The following is a 15,741-nucleotide window of genomic DNA, read 5'->3' on the forward strand; positions in this document are numbered from 1 at the left end:
CTACTGGTTCCACTGCTAACCATTCTTCCTGGCATTTCACGTCCATCCTTCTCATTGAAATTTCTTCTTCCTGAGGTTCAACCTTTGGAAGTTCCTCCAGTGAGACTCTCCTTCAGTGATCAACTCTGTTCTTTTGATTGCACAAAGATGTCTTTGCCCTTCTTCTTAAAGAATAGTTTAGTAAAGGGTGAGATTACATGTGGATAGTTAACTTGCTGTCAGCATATTGAAGATACTGGCTCTTGCATTTATCACACTGGGTTTACATGAATTTGATCCCCATGTTCACTAATTGGCTGCAATTCAAAATATGGAGTTTTTTTTGTTTATTATTTATTTTGAAAGAGACAGAGAGAGCACAAGGGGGAAGGGGACAGAGAGAGAGAGGGAGAACCCCAAGAAGGCTCTGTGCTAGCACAGCGGGGCTCAAACTCACAAAACTGTGTGATCATCACCTGAGATGAAATCAAGAGTCGAATGGTCAACCAACTGAGCCACCCGGGCACCCCCAAAGTAAGAATTAAAAAAAAATCAATCTGCTATCGCCTACACTGTAATGGAATCCAAATTTATGTTTAATATAGCAAATCTATTAAAATTATCATTTATAGCCCTCATCCTTAAAAAAACAAAAGGCTTTGAATTGACTATTCAAATCTGAGAAATTCTTCAGGGATAAATTTCAAGAATTTAGTTATGAAGATACAGATTTATATAGCCTTAAGAGGAAGGTAGCTCTTTATTGAACATTTTCCTTGAAACTTCCAATGTTGGAAAAAGTAGCAGGAGCATAGGAGAAGGACATCGTTTTAGTATGTCGAATGTCAGTGTCAAATGACTTAATATTAGGCTGTGGCTTTAATGTAAAATGTGCACTAATAAACAATTAAATTGGGTGTAGATTTTCAATAAATACTTAGAGTCAGCATAGAACTATTTAAGACAAGTTTAAAACTCAAGTAACATTTCTGTACATTCTTTTTTCTTTTCTATTTTTTTTTTTTTTTTTTTTAGTGAGAGAAAGAAAATGTACACATGCACGGGTGGGGGAGGGATGGGGGAGGGAGAGAGAGAATCTTTATTATTCTAATTTTTACTTTCTTTTTTTTTAATTTAAATTCAAGTTAGTTAACATATAGTGTAGCATTAGTTTCAGGAGTAGAACCCAGTGATTCATCACTTACATACAACACCCAGTGCTCATCCCAAGTGCCCTCCTCAATGCCCATCCCCCATTTAGCCCATCCCCCCACCCACCTCCTCTCCAGCAACCCTCAGTTTGTTCTTTGTATTTAAGAGTCTCTTATGGTTTGCTTCCCTCTAGTTTTTATCTTGTTTTTCCTTCCTTTCTCCTATGTTCATCTATTGTGTTTCTTAAATTCCATATATGAATGAAGTCACATGTTGCAAATAGCAAGATTTCATTCTTTTTGATTGTTCAGTAATATTCCATTGTGAATATTATGAGTAATATTCCACATCGTCTGTATGGGAGAAAGAGAATCTTAAGCAGGCACTCAATGCACAGCCCGATGCACGGCTCAATCCCACATCCGTGAGATCATGATCTGAGCAGAAATCAAGAGTCAGATGCTCAAAAAACTGAGCCACCCAGGCACCCCTCTGTACATTCTTAATGTACTTTCCACTTTTCATATTACACTTCTCTTTTTTCTTTTTTTTTAAATTTTTTTTTTCAATATTTATTTATTTTTGGGACAGAGAGAGACAGAGCATGAACGGGGGAGGGGCAGAGAGAGAGGGAGACACAGAATCGGAAACAGGCTCCAGGCTCTGAGCCATCAGCCCAGAGCCCGACGCGGGGCTTGAACTCACGGACCGCGAGATCGTGACCTGGCTGAAGTCGGACGCTTAACCGACTGCGCCACCCAGGCGCCCCCTCTCTTTTTTCTTATGCCAGATGGGAAGGAGTCACCCTTTCTCTCTTTGCAAATGTTCTTTCTGCTGACTATAACTGCCAAAAAACAAATGTAATAGAGTCAAATATGTATTTATTAGTCTAGGTGGTTCTTTCTTAAAGAGAAATAGACATTTATGGTTTAAGGCCCAGTTTAGAGGGTAATTTAAGGTTCACTTTCTTCCTTTTACATTTCTTCTTTCCTTCCTTCTTCCTTTCTTTCTTTCTTTCTTTCTTTCTTTTTTTTTTTTTTGTTGTTGTTTTTGAGACAGTATATGCGATTCACCTTTTGTTTAAAAACACAAACCAAAAAACCTTTGTGCCTGTTGGGCTGGTTGGCTTTCCATTCTACTCCACTTAATTTAATAAAACTGTTTCATATCTGCTGAAACACAAAGTATAATGGCTGATGCAAAAGCAGAACTCAGCAATAGGATGTTCGGGTAAAAGCTGGGGAAACAGAGGAGGCTTCACAAAGTACGTCAATCACATACCAAGTGAGTTGTACATTAAGTGAGAGAGGAGACTCCTGCTTTCTCGTTCCTTCTATTTAATCCATCACTGGGACTCCATCATGAAGCCTCACGAACCCACTTTTTGTTCACTTTCCCCTCTTCATGTCCATGGTCATTACTGTTGTCAACACCATCTTTGTTACTTGCTTCAACCAAAGCTTGCTGCTTTTCAACCTGCTCTACACATGACCTAAAACACACTTGACCTGACCAGCCACAATCCTGCTTAAAATCCTTGGTTTTATTATTACTTTTCTACCCTTTGAGTGTCTGGCACATAGTGGTTGCTAAATAAACGTGTGTGTGTTTTTAACGAGATAAGAGAAGAAAAAAGGAGACGAGAAGTAATGGAAAGATCAGTACATTAATTCACTTAATGAATATGGGAACTCCCACTACGTGTCCTGCACCGTGCGTGGTGCTCCCGAGGGTGAACACAATAGATACAGGGTTCCTGTCACAGGGAGGCTTTGGGCTCACTCGTTCCGTGTAAACAACTAAACGGCTAAAGTGCCCAGGCAGTGACTACGTATGGGGTATTGTCCTAAATGTTCTATGGAAGTGATCTCACCTGGTCTTCACAACCATCTCCAGTGAGTTAGGCACTCTTATTATGCCCATTTTGTTCAGGAGACCACTGGGGCATGGCAAGGTTAAGGCAAACTTGACGGACCGACCAGAACCCTTTTTCTTATTCAAATCTATAACACACGGCCAGCATCCAGTTCATTAGAACAGAACAACGATTTCTGAAGGGGTAAGGGGATGTTGTACAGCAGAGGCATCACCGAGCACAAAGAGAACTGACTTCCAGGGTTAGGTGTGGCTATGTCTATGCTGGATTTTCAGAAGCCTCCAGAATTCCTGGTGCATAGTAGGAAGGGGATTCATTTCTGTACCCCTTAGCCTTCTGCATAAAGCATGGTGACCAAGTTTGCTCTCAGTCCAGGATTTTCAGCTTAGAATTTATCCAACTACCTATTTTGTATTTTTTTTGAAATCGTTAAGTTTCCAGTTTTAATACCTTACTGTATTTGTTCTTTTTTTTTCTTAAAGAACAATTTTTTTTTTATTTTTTTTGAAATCTTTAAGTTTCTGGTTTTAATACCTTACTGTATTTGTTCTTAAATTATACCCTTTGAAAAAAAATTCATGTTTATTAATCTTTTAATATTTTTTAAATGTCTTAATAGTCATTACCCTTAATATATTTTTACGTTTATTTATTTATTTTCGAGAGAGAGACAGAGCGAGTGAAGGAGTGGGGGGAGGGAGGAAGGGAGAGAAGGAGAGAGAGAGAGAGAGAGAGAGAGAGAGAGAGAGAGAGAATCCCAAGCAGGCTCTGCACTGATAGTGGGGCTTGAACTCATGGGGCTTGAACTCATGAACTGTGAGGTCATGACCGGAGCTGAAACAAGAGTCAGATGCTTAACCGACTGAGCCACCCAGGTGCTCCTACCCTTAATATTTTCTTCCTTATTATTATTCACTTATTTTTTTTTTTTTACTATCTTTCAATTAAACTTTTAAAGATACTTTGTACTTTCCACCTCACATTTCTGAATTTGCTTCGTTTTTTTGCTCTTCTCAACCATGTCCCCAACTTTATCTGATTTTATTTTTTTAATAAAGTGGTTAATTAAACGGGGTTAAATCTTATGCCTTTGTGAGACTTTAATCTCGACTCTTGCATAAATGAGGGGAAAAGGCCTCGTGGAGCATGAATCCCAGGACGTGCTTCTGGGGATGATTTGCGGTGAGCCAGTCCTGAAGGCAGAGATCGGTGTGGGCCGGGCTTTGTGTGCCAACGAGGGGCGAGGGGAGTGTGGAGCCCTGAGCGGGTGCGTCAGGAAGCCCGGCTCTTGCCCAGGTTCTTTCACTAACTGCCCTTGTGACCTCTGGCAGACCCCTTCCCTCCTCTTCTCAGCAGGAGCAGGAAGGGGCTGAAATAAATCATTTCCAAATGGGTCTTTCCAGCTTCACTATTGTGTGCACCCTGTGATTCAGATGCTAGCGGATTAGCAGAACAAAGCAGGGCATTTTGATGGAGTCATATTAAAATGGCATAGCAAATTATGAGAACACTGCTTTTTATTACTTAATAACGTTCTCAAAAGAAATCCTTGATGTATCCCCGACCCTGTGCCTAAGCCTTGCCCTGTTCCTCAGCCTGTGAACCCCATCAAAATATCCCTGGCATCAAAATGGCAAAGTCACAATAACACGAGCCCTTTGCAGAATGGCAAGGCTTTTTATTTCTGTAGAACTGGGTTTGGATTCCAGGCTCAGTTGCTCACTTATCCCTTAGCTGTGTGGCCTTGGGAATGAGGCTCTTCAGCCTTAGTTTCCTCATCTATAAAAGTAAATTACAGTCCTGACACTGAACATAATAAGCTTAGAAATGAAATGTGCAAAGGGCCAATGCATGCTTCATCACATATAGAAAGGAAATAAAGTATAAGGGAGTTTAATGGTCCCCAAAGAACTTCCTAAAAGAAAATCATCTGTGCTTCACTAAAAAGTTTTTAAATCATGATTTGTAGGTGGGGAGGGTCTTGGGTTTCAGAAAGGCCAATGGCCCCAAGACTGGGAAGAAGTCATGGGCTCAAGAGGGAAGGAAAAGCAGAGATCAGACAGTCAGACAGTCTGAACGCGTACCGAACAACTTATCAGACGTACAAAGAGTAGGGAATGTTTATGAAAAACAAGCCCCCATGTCTCACTTGCTCCTATCCCCAGATCAGAGCCTTGTTTCTGAGTCAGAGCTGAAAATCAGCCTTTAGAAGTGTTATTGCTCACCAGGGGCATGTAGTAGGATGATACAGCAACATTACTTTTGAGCTCTGTGGCATTGTGACCTCATCTGGCTTAGAGGAATCTCAGAAAGACTCATTTGTGGCTTTAAGTAGTGACCAAATTGGCTAAAAGTCCCAAAGATAAAACATGTTTGACATGTTGCTTCAGGAGGAAGTTTGGAACACTTGGTGAACTTCTTGAGAAATAAGGTAATCTTGTGAAATTGGGTCATCTGGTTGCCGAATTCCTGAGATCCAGCAAAGAGACTATGGGGGTGTGTATGTGGGGGGAGGATGGGTTGAAACTGGTTGGATGATGATGATGATGATTTCTCGAGAATCACAAAGAGAAAGAATGCATTCAGGTTCTAGAAAACTGTCCATATTCTCAATTTTGGAATGGCCCTCTACCTCTAAAAGAAAGCTTTACCTGGAAAATTATCTCACTTTCAATTTTCATTCCTTTGAAAAAGTAAGTGGGCACCCACAAGATACTACAAGCTATTGGAGGCGTTCAGTATATCAAATCAAGTAAGACACAGCCATTCCTGGATTGAGTTGACAGTCTTATGAGGATAAACTCATAGATAGCTCATGGTACAATCTAATGTGCTGGGTGCCATTTCAGAAAACTGAGCCAAGTACTGAGGATCACAGAGGACAGATCAGTCAACTCTGCCTGTGATATTCATAAACAAAGTCTTCATAGAAGAGGTAATATACTACTTCTGGTTTCTTATAATAAAGGTAAGTTAGGACATAAGCAGGGAAGAGATTTTAGTCAGGTGCAAAGCGTGTACAAAGAACACATAGAGTCAGAAACTGATATGGCATAGAGTCACGGGCCTAATACGGACTGGAATCTGACAAGAAGGCTGTGATGGCAGGATCTTAAACTGCAGGGTAGAGCGACAGGAGGGAGTGAGTCTACAAAGACACTTGGAGGCTAGCATTCATGCTAAGCTAGAGTGTTTGGATTTTATCTATAAATTCCAAGAAGGCCAAGAAGAGTTTTTGTTGTTTTGTTTGGTTTTCTTTATTAACCTGCCATGGGACATCATGGTTTTGTTTTTAGTCATACACATTCAGTGGAAGAAAGATATTTAATCAACTGCACTCAGGATACTCTCTTAAAGTTAACGGTCTGGTCTTGGAAGAAGGGATAAACACCACCGTTAGAAGAAGCTGGAGGTAAGTCCTCACACTGAGGTGGAACAGTATACACGAATGAGAGATCAGACGTAAGGATGTTGAGACGAGCTAGAAGGAGGTCTTGATGATGGCAGCAAGATTTAATTTTGAAGGCGGGCTAAAAGACAGCACCATAAATCGATATGAAAAATAACCTCATTCTTCATTATACACATGTTCTCTTGACATGTTTTTGCTCATACAAGTGGAGGAGAGTGTATGCACCTATTTTTTCTTTTTTATGTGGGCAAAGATACTTTGCTTTAAGAAGATGAGATGGGGTCTGGTTGCAGCCTACTCGTAAGTGTAGGACATCACACGTGCCAGAGATGATCACCAAAATTCATGATCTCTTCTTTCTGGGCACATGGCTGGATTCCATGTCCTAGCTTCCATTACAGTAACGTGTGGCCCTGTGGTTGAGTGCTAGCCCCTGGAATGTGGGCAGAAGTGACGTACGCTGATTTCAAGCTTGACCCATAAACTTCAGGGGGCAGTCCTCCGTGCTCTGTTTCCTCCTCTGGCTGGTTGGAATGGAGACAGCTTCCATGGCATTAATCAAAGCTACAAGGTGAAGATAACAGAGTCTCCAAGAGCTTAGGTCCTCAAGTGACTTTGCAGAGGCTTTTCACCTCCTCGGTATTGTTACACGACTAAAAACATAAGCATAAGTTGAGGTCTGTTCGTTACAGAGATTACTCTACCCCCTTACATCAAATTGTCACATTGATTTGTTAATTTAATGAATATCTGTTGAATATTAATCGTGCACCCAGCACTATATTGGGTGCTGGTGATGAAGTGAAGAACAAAGTATATGAACTGTCTTGCTGTCACAGAGCTTACGGCCCAGGAGGTGAACACCAATTTTATATGTTTCAGCTCAGTGTACCTCGATGTACTATTTTATTACATCAAAGTATACTTTTTATATTTAAAAATCTCCCTTCACATAATATTGATTTTTTTTTGACAGAGAGATGCACACGTGCAAGTGGGGTGGGCAGAGGAGGGGGGAATTCCAAGCAGTCTCCACACCCAGAGCAGAGCCCAAGCCCCAGGACCTGAGCTAAAATGAAGAGTCAGACAATGCTTCACCGACTGAGCCACCCAGACGCCCCTCTCCTCACACTGATTTTTAAAAACATGATGAGTGCTATTGGTGGTTTGAGATGATTTTCGTAAATAATCAAGAACCAGCAAGGTATAGAGACAGCTGATGTGTAAGCTCTTTCCAAGTTTCTAGTCACTTTAGAAATTTTATATTTTATTAGTGTCCTGGCAGAGTTTACAGTTATCTACGTGATATGATTTATGTTACCAATATCACCAGCTTAATGCTTGAGCTGACTTTTTCATTAATAGAAAACATGTTCCTTTGACATTAATAACAGTGAGAATTAATAGGCATTTATATGAACTTCTGCTTCTGAGAAAAGGTTTTTAAGCTGAGTGTGTGTATATATTAGTACAGAACAGGTCTGGGGAGGGGGGTAGACGGGGTAGGGAAGTAGCCCCTGATGGATTCCAGGTTGCATGGGTTCTGCTTGAGTTCCCCATCAGAAATTCAGGAGGTTCTGTGTCTGGTAGACAGCTGGGTTCCTGACTCGGGGGGTCTATTTGTAGGTTGGAGAAAAGAAACTAGTGGTGAGGAGCAGATTGAAAACACAAAGAGAAGGACTGATACATGGGGCTGCAGGCTTCTTTCTTACCTGGGAGAAAGGTCCCAGGAGTTGCTTGGTTCCTCTGGTACACTCTCTTCAACACTCCGTGAGTTCAGATACACACTTCACACTTAACACAGCATACACTTCTTGTGATGAGCACTGAATAATGCACAGAATTATCAAGTGGGTCAGGAGTCCAGGCACAGCCAAAGAGGGTCTCCTTCTCAGGGTCTCATACGGCCACAGTCAAGGTGTTGGCTGAGACTGCAACCTCATCCAAGACAGCTTCTCTTCTGAGCTCAGGGGCTGTGGGCAGAATGCAGCTTCTGATTAGGTCAGGCTCACCCAGGATAATCTCTTCTGATCAGCTTAGGGGCCTTAATCACATCTGTAATATCCCTTCACCCTTGCCATAGAGTGTAACCTAATCGTGAAAGTAGGAGTGATAACCTATCCACAGGCCTGCTCACACTGAAGGGGAGGTGATTACACAGAGTATGCTTATCAGGAGTTGAGACTCTTGGAGGTTATCTTAGAATTCAGCCCACGACAGGGCCATGGATATATTCATTTATAGAGCAAGTATTTTTTGAGCACCTAGTATTTGACAAGTGTTCTTATGGTATCTTTGAAGACAATAAATACTTTTTTTTTTTTTTATCTGAGAGAGAGAGAGAGAGAGAGAGGGAACAAGCAGGGGAGGTACAGAGGAAGATGGAGGGAGGGAACCTCAGGCAGGCTCCTCTCTCAGTGTGGAGCCTGATGTGGGGCTCGATCTCCAGACCCTGGGCTCATGACCTGAGCCAAAATCAAGAGTTGGACACTCAACTGACTGAACCACCCAGGTGCACTGACAATAAATATTTTTAAAAAAATAGAGCAGAGTCAACAGGATTTGGACTGCCAGAAGTTAGCGTGGCAAGTGTCTGTTTTAAGTGAGGTGTTAAGGTTTGGTTTCATGGAGAAAGAAACATCTAGCACAAGACCCCTTATAATAACCATAGTTCTCCCTTTACCTGCACCCAGAGGTCTTCAGATGTTGCCTCAATTTATTTTCCCTTAATCCTTAATCTTTATTTTTGTAGGACTAATGAGGTAAATTAAAAATCCCTACATTGGATTTTATTACATGTAAGTTAAGACTCCACACACCGGGGGTGAACCAGAAGGCAAAAATCTCGTAAGCCCAAAGAAACCAGGGAAACCCGCTGCTGTTTCAAAGGGGTTCAAAAGGCAGAAATCTGTTGTTCAAAAAGGAATCCAGCATGCTCACATCTGGTCCCATCACTGAATCAGGAGGACACTGGGCCTGCCCAGAGCACACAGTTCACTGGTTCACCAATCTCATTCATCCCATGCAATATACAGAGAATTTGTTATACGTTAGGCTTCACAATAAGCATGGAGATTTCAAAGATAAGTAAGGTGCAATCTCTGATTTTGAAGAATTTACATAGAGTGAGACACAGAATCATGTACAGATAGTTCCAATTATGGCATCCTGTCAGAAGCATCAACAGCTACTTGCTACAGAGACAAAACACTCTCCCTGGGGTATCTTAGTGGAAAAGTGGAACCAAAACCCTTAACAATTTCTAGATGAGCTCTCTAAAATGTGGCCTAAGATGATTTCGACAGATGTATAGTATTCTACAGGCCCAGGGTGGGGCTGGTGAAATAATCGCATTTACCCACAAATGGCTCCCTTGGGCTGAACCTGGGAGAGGAAATGGTAAGCCACTGTTGTCACTTGACCAGAGAGCCCAGGAGGGAAGAGCAACAGAGTGTTCAGTATTGAAAAGTCGGCGTTTGTCTAACCGGAAAACACAGCAGTACCACAGACCCTGCTACTAGGAAGCTAGGGAAACAGTAGCCTCATCAACTTTCTCGAGCGTGTTCTGTCATAGCCCTTGTGCAAGAACTGGACTGTCCACAGTCTTGTCTGCTCTGGATCTTAACGCATCAGTCCCTGAAGATTGACATGGCCGATGATGCTGTATCTATGCAGGGACCAGGCTGCTCAAGGGCCCTTGTATTTGCTGGCTATTGCAAGGGGACGAACCATCCTGAAATACAGTGGCTTCAAACAACAGTCATCTGTCCACCCCACAGTTCTGCTGATTGGCCTCACTTGGGCAGTCTTCCTGTCTCGGCCAGGCTTGGCTGGTCTCAGCTGGGGTTTTTCACGGGGTGGGTCAGCTGGGCTGGTGCTTTATGACAGCCTTGTCTGGGACACCAGGGCTGACTTAGGCCTCTCCACACAAGGTCTCCCCTCCCAGGCTTATCTGCAAGATGGTCAAAGGTTTGTAAGAGCAACAAGAGGGAGGTAAGAACTCATTTTTGCTATATTCATGACACTGATGACTTTGGTGCCAGTCAATTTTCTTTTTTTTTTAATATATATTTTTTTAATGTTTATTTTTGAGAGAGACAGAGTGTGAGTGGGGGAGAGGGAGACACAGAATCTGAAACTGGCTCCAGTCTCTGGGATGTCAGCACAGAGCCCAATATGGGGCTCAAACTCAGGAACTGCGAGATCATGACCTGAGCCGAAGTCAGATGCTTAACTGACTGAGCCACCCAGGAGCCCCCAGTTAGTCAATTTTCTATATAACAGCTCCTTGACCTGGGTTAATGCAGAAGTGACATTTCACCTCACCATTTCCTAAAAGCTAAGCGCAATCCAGGGACATACTTATTTTGTTTTTCCAAAGGTAGGAGACATAGGAAAGATTAAAACTACAGGTCAGGGAGTGATTCGTCTGACATTCTTTTTGAGCAGCCTGCTGCCAGTGATGTTTACAAAGCACGTTGGACTGGACGCGGGGGTAAAGCTACATGGTGCTAGCCCACGAAGATGTCAGCCTGAAGGTGAAGGGGGCCTGGAGTTTGCCCAGCTGAGAGGAAGGGGTTTTCCTCACACACAGCTGTGTGACCAGTAACCTGCTCAGATGGCTCCAGAAGTCCCTCTCTTCAGCTTTCCCTCTGCCCGAGTCTTCCCACCCTCCCCCATTAGCCCTTGTGAGATTTAGTAATACAAGCTAAGCGATCATTCTCACAGAAAGGTAAACCTCCATCAAGGTCACGGGTCATTCTTCCAATGCTCTGGATTATCCTGAGATCAATGAGAATTCACTGTATATAAGTTCTGGTAGTTTCAGGGAGCTACTAAATTATGCCCCCTTTCCCTGTGAAGTGAACATATTTTATTCACCAGAAAATACCATCCAGATGTCATTGTGTTTGACAGTAATTGGTTCAACAGTATCTACTGAATACCCTTGCACCGGGCACTGTGCTGTGAGGTGGGAGCACAGGCATGGTCCTGGCCTCACGGAATTGGGGGCGGGGGGTGTCTCACAGAAGATGCACTGAGCAAGCATTAAAACTACCACGATTGTTAGGAAAAACTGTAAGCTGTCCTGAGAACATAAAACGGGGGGATCGCGATTCCTCTCAGGGAATCAGGGCAAGTTTCCCCAAGGAACAGCTGTTTCATGTGAGACCTGAGGGGTAAGTAAGAATTTGTCAGGTTAAAGGGGTGGTGGAAATGGGAGACCACGTGCCCCGCAGAAGAAGGAACATGTATGAGTGCCCAGAATCAAGGCATTCAGACAACTGGAAGAAACCTCGCTGGAAGGAAAAGAAGGCTAGGAAAGCAGCACATAGGGATGGGTGCCCATAAACCACATTAAAGTTCTTATTTCTGGGGCGCCTGGGTGGCTTGGTCGGTTAAGCGTCTGACTTCGGCTCAGGTCATGATCTCACGGTCCGTGAGTTCGAGCCCCGCGTCGGGCTCTGTGCTGACAGCTCAGAGCCTGGAGCCTGTTTCAGATTCTGTGTCTCCCTCTCTCTCTGCTCCTCCCCTGTTCATGCTCTGTCTCTCTCTGTCTCAAAAATAAATAAAAGTTGAAAAAAAAAAATTAAAGTTCTTATTTCTAGTCACTGTCGTTGTTGTTGTTATTAGTGGTAGTAGTATTAAATCCTTCCTTCATCATTTACAAGTAAGTTTCTTTTCAAAGAATTTTTTTTAATGCTATTTCTAATACCATTTGGTCTGTCTTCAGATACACCTACTTCTCTGTCCCTTGGCCGGTCTGTGTCCCCTCAGTGTGGCCTCCTGTATGTAGTTCTTGACAATGCTCTCTTCCCGACCTTGGGAATATCTTGAGAGTAGGATCCTGGGAAACCTCACCACTACACTCAATTTGTCATCTCTTTGGGCAGATTTCAATCCCTACAACTACTTTTCCCTCTAGGCTATTTGAATTAATGGTGAAAGTAAAATTTCATGAGACACTAAATGAATGTTTTACTCCTATATAAACACCTAGAATTTAGAGCATTCTAGTAAAAGCAAAGGGAAACCGAGCTAAGCTAAAGAGACCCCTCTGGTCGGCTTGCACTATTCGTCCCCGTTAAACTCTGAATGTGTGTTACTTCCCATGGCCACCACCCTCTCCTCCCAGGGAGAGGTATCTATAAATGAAAGAAATCAGGGGACAGACTTTCAAGATGGTTTTCATTTTCCAAGGCATTGGGCTGGCTTCTTGTTAGTATTCTGGAGGCTGCTATATCAAGTAATAGACCCTGGTATTTACTAAAGAGCGTTAGGTGGTGGAAACTACCTGGGCTCAGAGGCCTTGGGTTCAAGTTCTCATGCTCTTGGTTGTGGGTTTGTGGCGTCTCTGTGCTACAGCATCTCCATTTACAAGACAGCTCCTTGTAGCCCTAAAATCATAGCTATTCACAAGCTCACATACACTTACTACCTTCTGTGTTGAAGATTCTGTGCTACTAGGTGTTGAGTATTCTAATTCACTTTGTTGACAAATAATGGACGCCAGTTTAAAGTCCACATTTAGAGTCGCTTCACGGCGTGACATGTTCATCTCTGTCAGGATTGGTTAAAAAGTTCTATGTCTAAAGAATGTGCACTTCGGTGCCATGGAATAAGACAGAGTAGGGACTTTGCTTTTCTTTCTGACTTGAATCAGCTTTGGCCTGTTTTTTATTAAGGTGTGAAAGATTGATGCCGGCCACTTAATTTACCTCAGATGGTGCAATCCAGTTTGTACCAGTGGATGACCTCCACTTGGAAGATACAGGATTTTTTAGAAAATAATACCAACTGGAAGAGAACAGAAGGAAGGCAAGAAGTTTCTCTTTTGTCTTTATTGTGTCCAAGTGAAAATTCGGCCAAACGATAACCATTATTTACCACAGAACTACTGTGGTTTTTATCCCTCCAAAATGTCACTTGATTATCTTGATACAGCACAATGCTACTTTATTGTCTTGCTACAAGGCAGGGTCCCTGCCCTAATCACAATAGAGAAACATATTTGATCAGCCTCTTTTTCAAGCTGCACTTCCTATAAAGCAGCTACTGAATTATCTGAAACTGACATGAAGCCATCAGCCAAATAATGCAATAATGCACTAAAAAAATATTTCCTGAAAATAAAAGGTCATCGTTGGCTAGATATCTGGACATTTAAGAGATGGTAGGAACATGAAGGCTTGGGTACATTCTCTAATGTGTACAGGGTGGGTGTGGTGAGAAGAGGGGTTGATTCTTGAAATAAAATCAACTGCTATCAACAACTCTGAGTCACTAGCAAAAACAAATGACATGTTTTCTGTGATCCTTGCAACATCTCGTAAATTGACCCTAATCAACAGAAAGACCGGGTGTTGTACAGGGTATTCCCTAATTTCTTCTTTTATTTAGCAGCATTTATGGGAACTCTCTACTGTGGCAGGAACAACGGCTGCTGCTCAGGGCTGGGCAGGCAAATGTGACTAAGAACTCAGCTCCACAAAGAGCCTGGAAGATCTAGAAGTTTCTTACAACAGCGTGAGATATGTGATAAGACCTTATGTACATATGTGCTTGGCCTGGGAGTCAAAAAGCAGTAAAAGGTTATCTCTCTGAGTGCCAGAGGTATTTATGATAATAAGTATTATAGCTAGCCAGAAGCTTCCCTTAAAGGCACAACCCAGAAATTGCAAGAATGGCTTTCTCTCATAGCCCATTGGCCTCAACTTACTCTGACTGCAAAGGGTGCTGGGACATAAAGTCTCCAGCTGAACAGCCATTGCCCCTTAAAACACTGGAGTTTCTATTACCAAGAGGAGCAAAGGGTATGATGGTTCAAAGGGGGAACAGTAAGCAATTTCTGCACCTGTCATTTTTATTCCGAGCTTTCTTGAGATACAATTGACATATGACACTGTATTAGTTTAAGGTATACAACATAAGCACCTGGCATATTCAAAAATATTAGGTATATATTGCATATGTACAATATGATCACCACAATAAGTCTAGATGGCACCCATCACCTCACATAGTTACAATTTTTTTTCTTGTGATGAGAACTTTTAAGATCTCCTCTGTTGGTAACTTTAGATGATACACTACAGTGTTGTTAACTGCAGTTGCTGTGCTGTACATCAATCCCCTTTATCTTATAACTTATCTTATCTTATCCTCTTCTTTATCTTATAACTGGGAGTTTGTACCTTTTGATCATCTTTACCCATTTCACCCACCTCCCACCTGCCTCTGGTGACGACCAATCTCTTAAGTATTTGAAGGGATGGCTGAGGGAATCACTTAGAACCTCAGGAATGGAAGCAAATCCAGGGGTCATCTGATAGCCTCTCTGGGGATATTTGGACTTTCTCTTCAATATTCCCATCTGCCTCTCCCCCAGCACTCTCAGGGGGTCACCTACCTGTTTGGGCACTGGCAGGGATGCGGCTTGTTTGCAATACTGCTCTTCCGGGCACATTAACTGAAAAGAAATGAGCCCTACCATTAGAAGCTATCGTCACCCTATTTATATCATCAGTTCTCAGAAGCTGGATCTTAAAAATGAGAAGTGACACTGTAATGGGATTAATGCATCAGCTAATGTAATGGATTCCTTTAGTCAAAACTAAAAGCCATTTAGGGGAAGCACATGAAAGCCATCCATCTAGTAAGGAAAACGTCTCTTCTGAATCCTCAGCAAAATTGGGATTAGAGGGGGACCACTAAGCTGTAGGGGGTACACCCTTTAGAGGTTTCTTTCTAGACAAGAATTGTGGAATGGGCTCTGCCATGGCCCTGGTTTACTGATCTTCATAATGAGCACTAGAGACAGAACCCTAAGTGACTGCTGAGCCCCCATCCATTGACCTTGACTATCCTCAAAGGAGACACATGGAACAGAAGACACTAAGTAGCCGAGTTCCTTACATCTTTTGCAGACCTTCCCTCTGCAGAAAAATAGGAGCAAGAAGCTTGAAGGCAAGATATGCTCCTTAAAAAACAAACAAACAAAAAACTTTGCTATTTGCATATACGCTGATGAATCCTTTAATTAAAGCAATTTGACATTCTAAGGTGTTTTCTCTAATGGCACACATGCACTTCTGTTTCTGATAGGCTGGAAAGTAGGGTATTATCAGAAGATCTGGCACAATGTTGGGTGGATTGTGTGCATAGTTTTAATTGAATTCTCATTTTATTTTTAACTTCCAGAACAGATGGAGTCTGGGGACCAAAATAATCCCACTCTTCCATAAGTCCTTGAAAATGAGTGGCTGTGATCCCATCCATCATTTGATCGGCATTTATATAGATCACCTACTCTATGCCTCGT

At 42.3% G+C, this 15,741-nt stretch overlaps 1 protein-coding gene and 1 long non-coding RNA gene across 5 annotated transcripts in view; one reads left to right on the forward strand and one right to left on the reverse strand.

The window, feature by feature from the left end:
- POU2AF2 (POU class 2 homeobox associating factor 2) overlaps positions 1-15,741 on the reverse strand; it is a 494,391-nt gene that overhangs the window by 240,130 nt on the left and 238,520 nt on the right. For 3 of the 4 annotated variants that reach the window (XM_086679170.1, XM_086679168.1, XM_086679171.1), the window contains 2 exons: positions 14,830-14,889; positions 8,132-8,392 (listed from right to left, as the gene is read on the reverse strand). The gene's annotated coding sequence lies outside the window, so the exon portion shown is untranslated. The remainder of the gene's footprint in view (positions 1-8,131; positions 8,393-14,829; positions 14,890-15,741) is intronic. The other variant, XM_086679169.1, reaches the window with a different exon arrangement.
- On the forward strand, positions 5,567-13,232 carry LOC147576979 (uncharacterized). Its single transcript, XR_015241368.1, has 3 exons — positions 5,567-5,759; positions 5,857-5,942; positions 13,106-13,232. It is a non-coding gene; the product is annotated as an uncharacterized LOC147576979 (long non-coding RNA).

Source organism: Puma concolor, chromosome D1, assembly GCF_028749965.1.
Source record: "Puma concolor isolate L17-30 chromosome D1, mPumCon1.1.hap2, whole genome shotgun sequence".
NCBI classification, from domain to species: domain Eukaryota; kingdom Metazoa; phylum Chordata; class Mammalia; order Carnivora; family Felidae; genus Puma; species Puma concolor.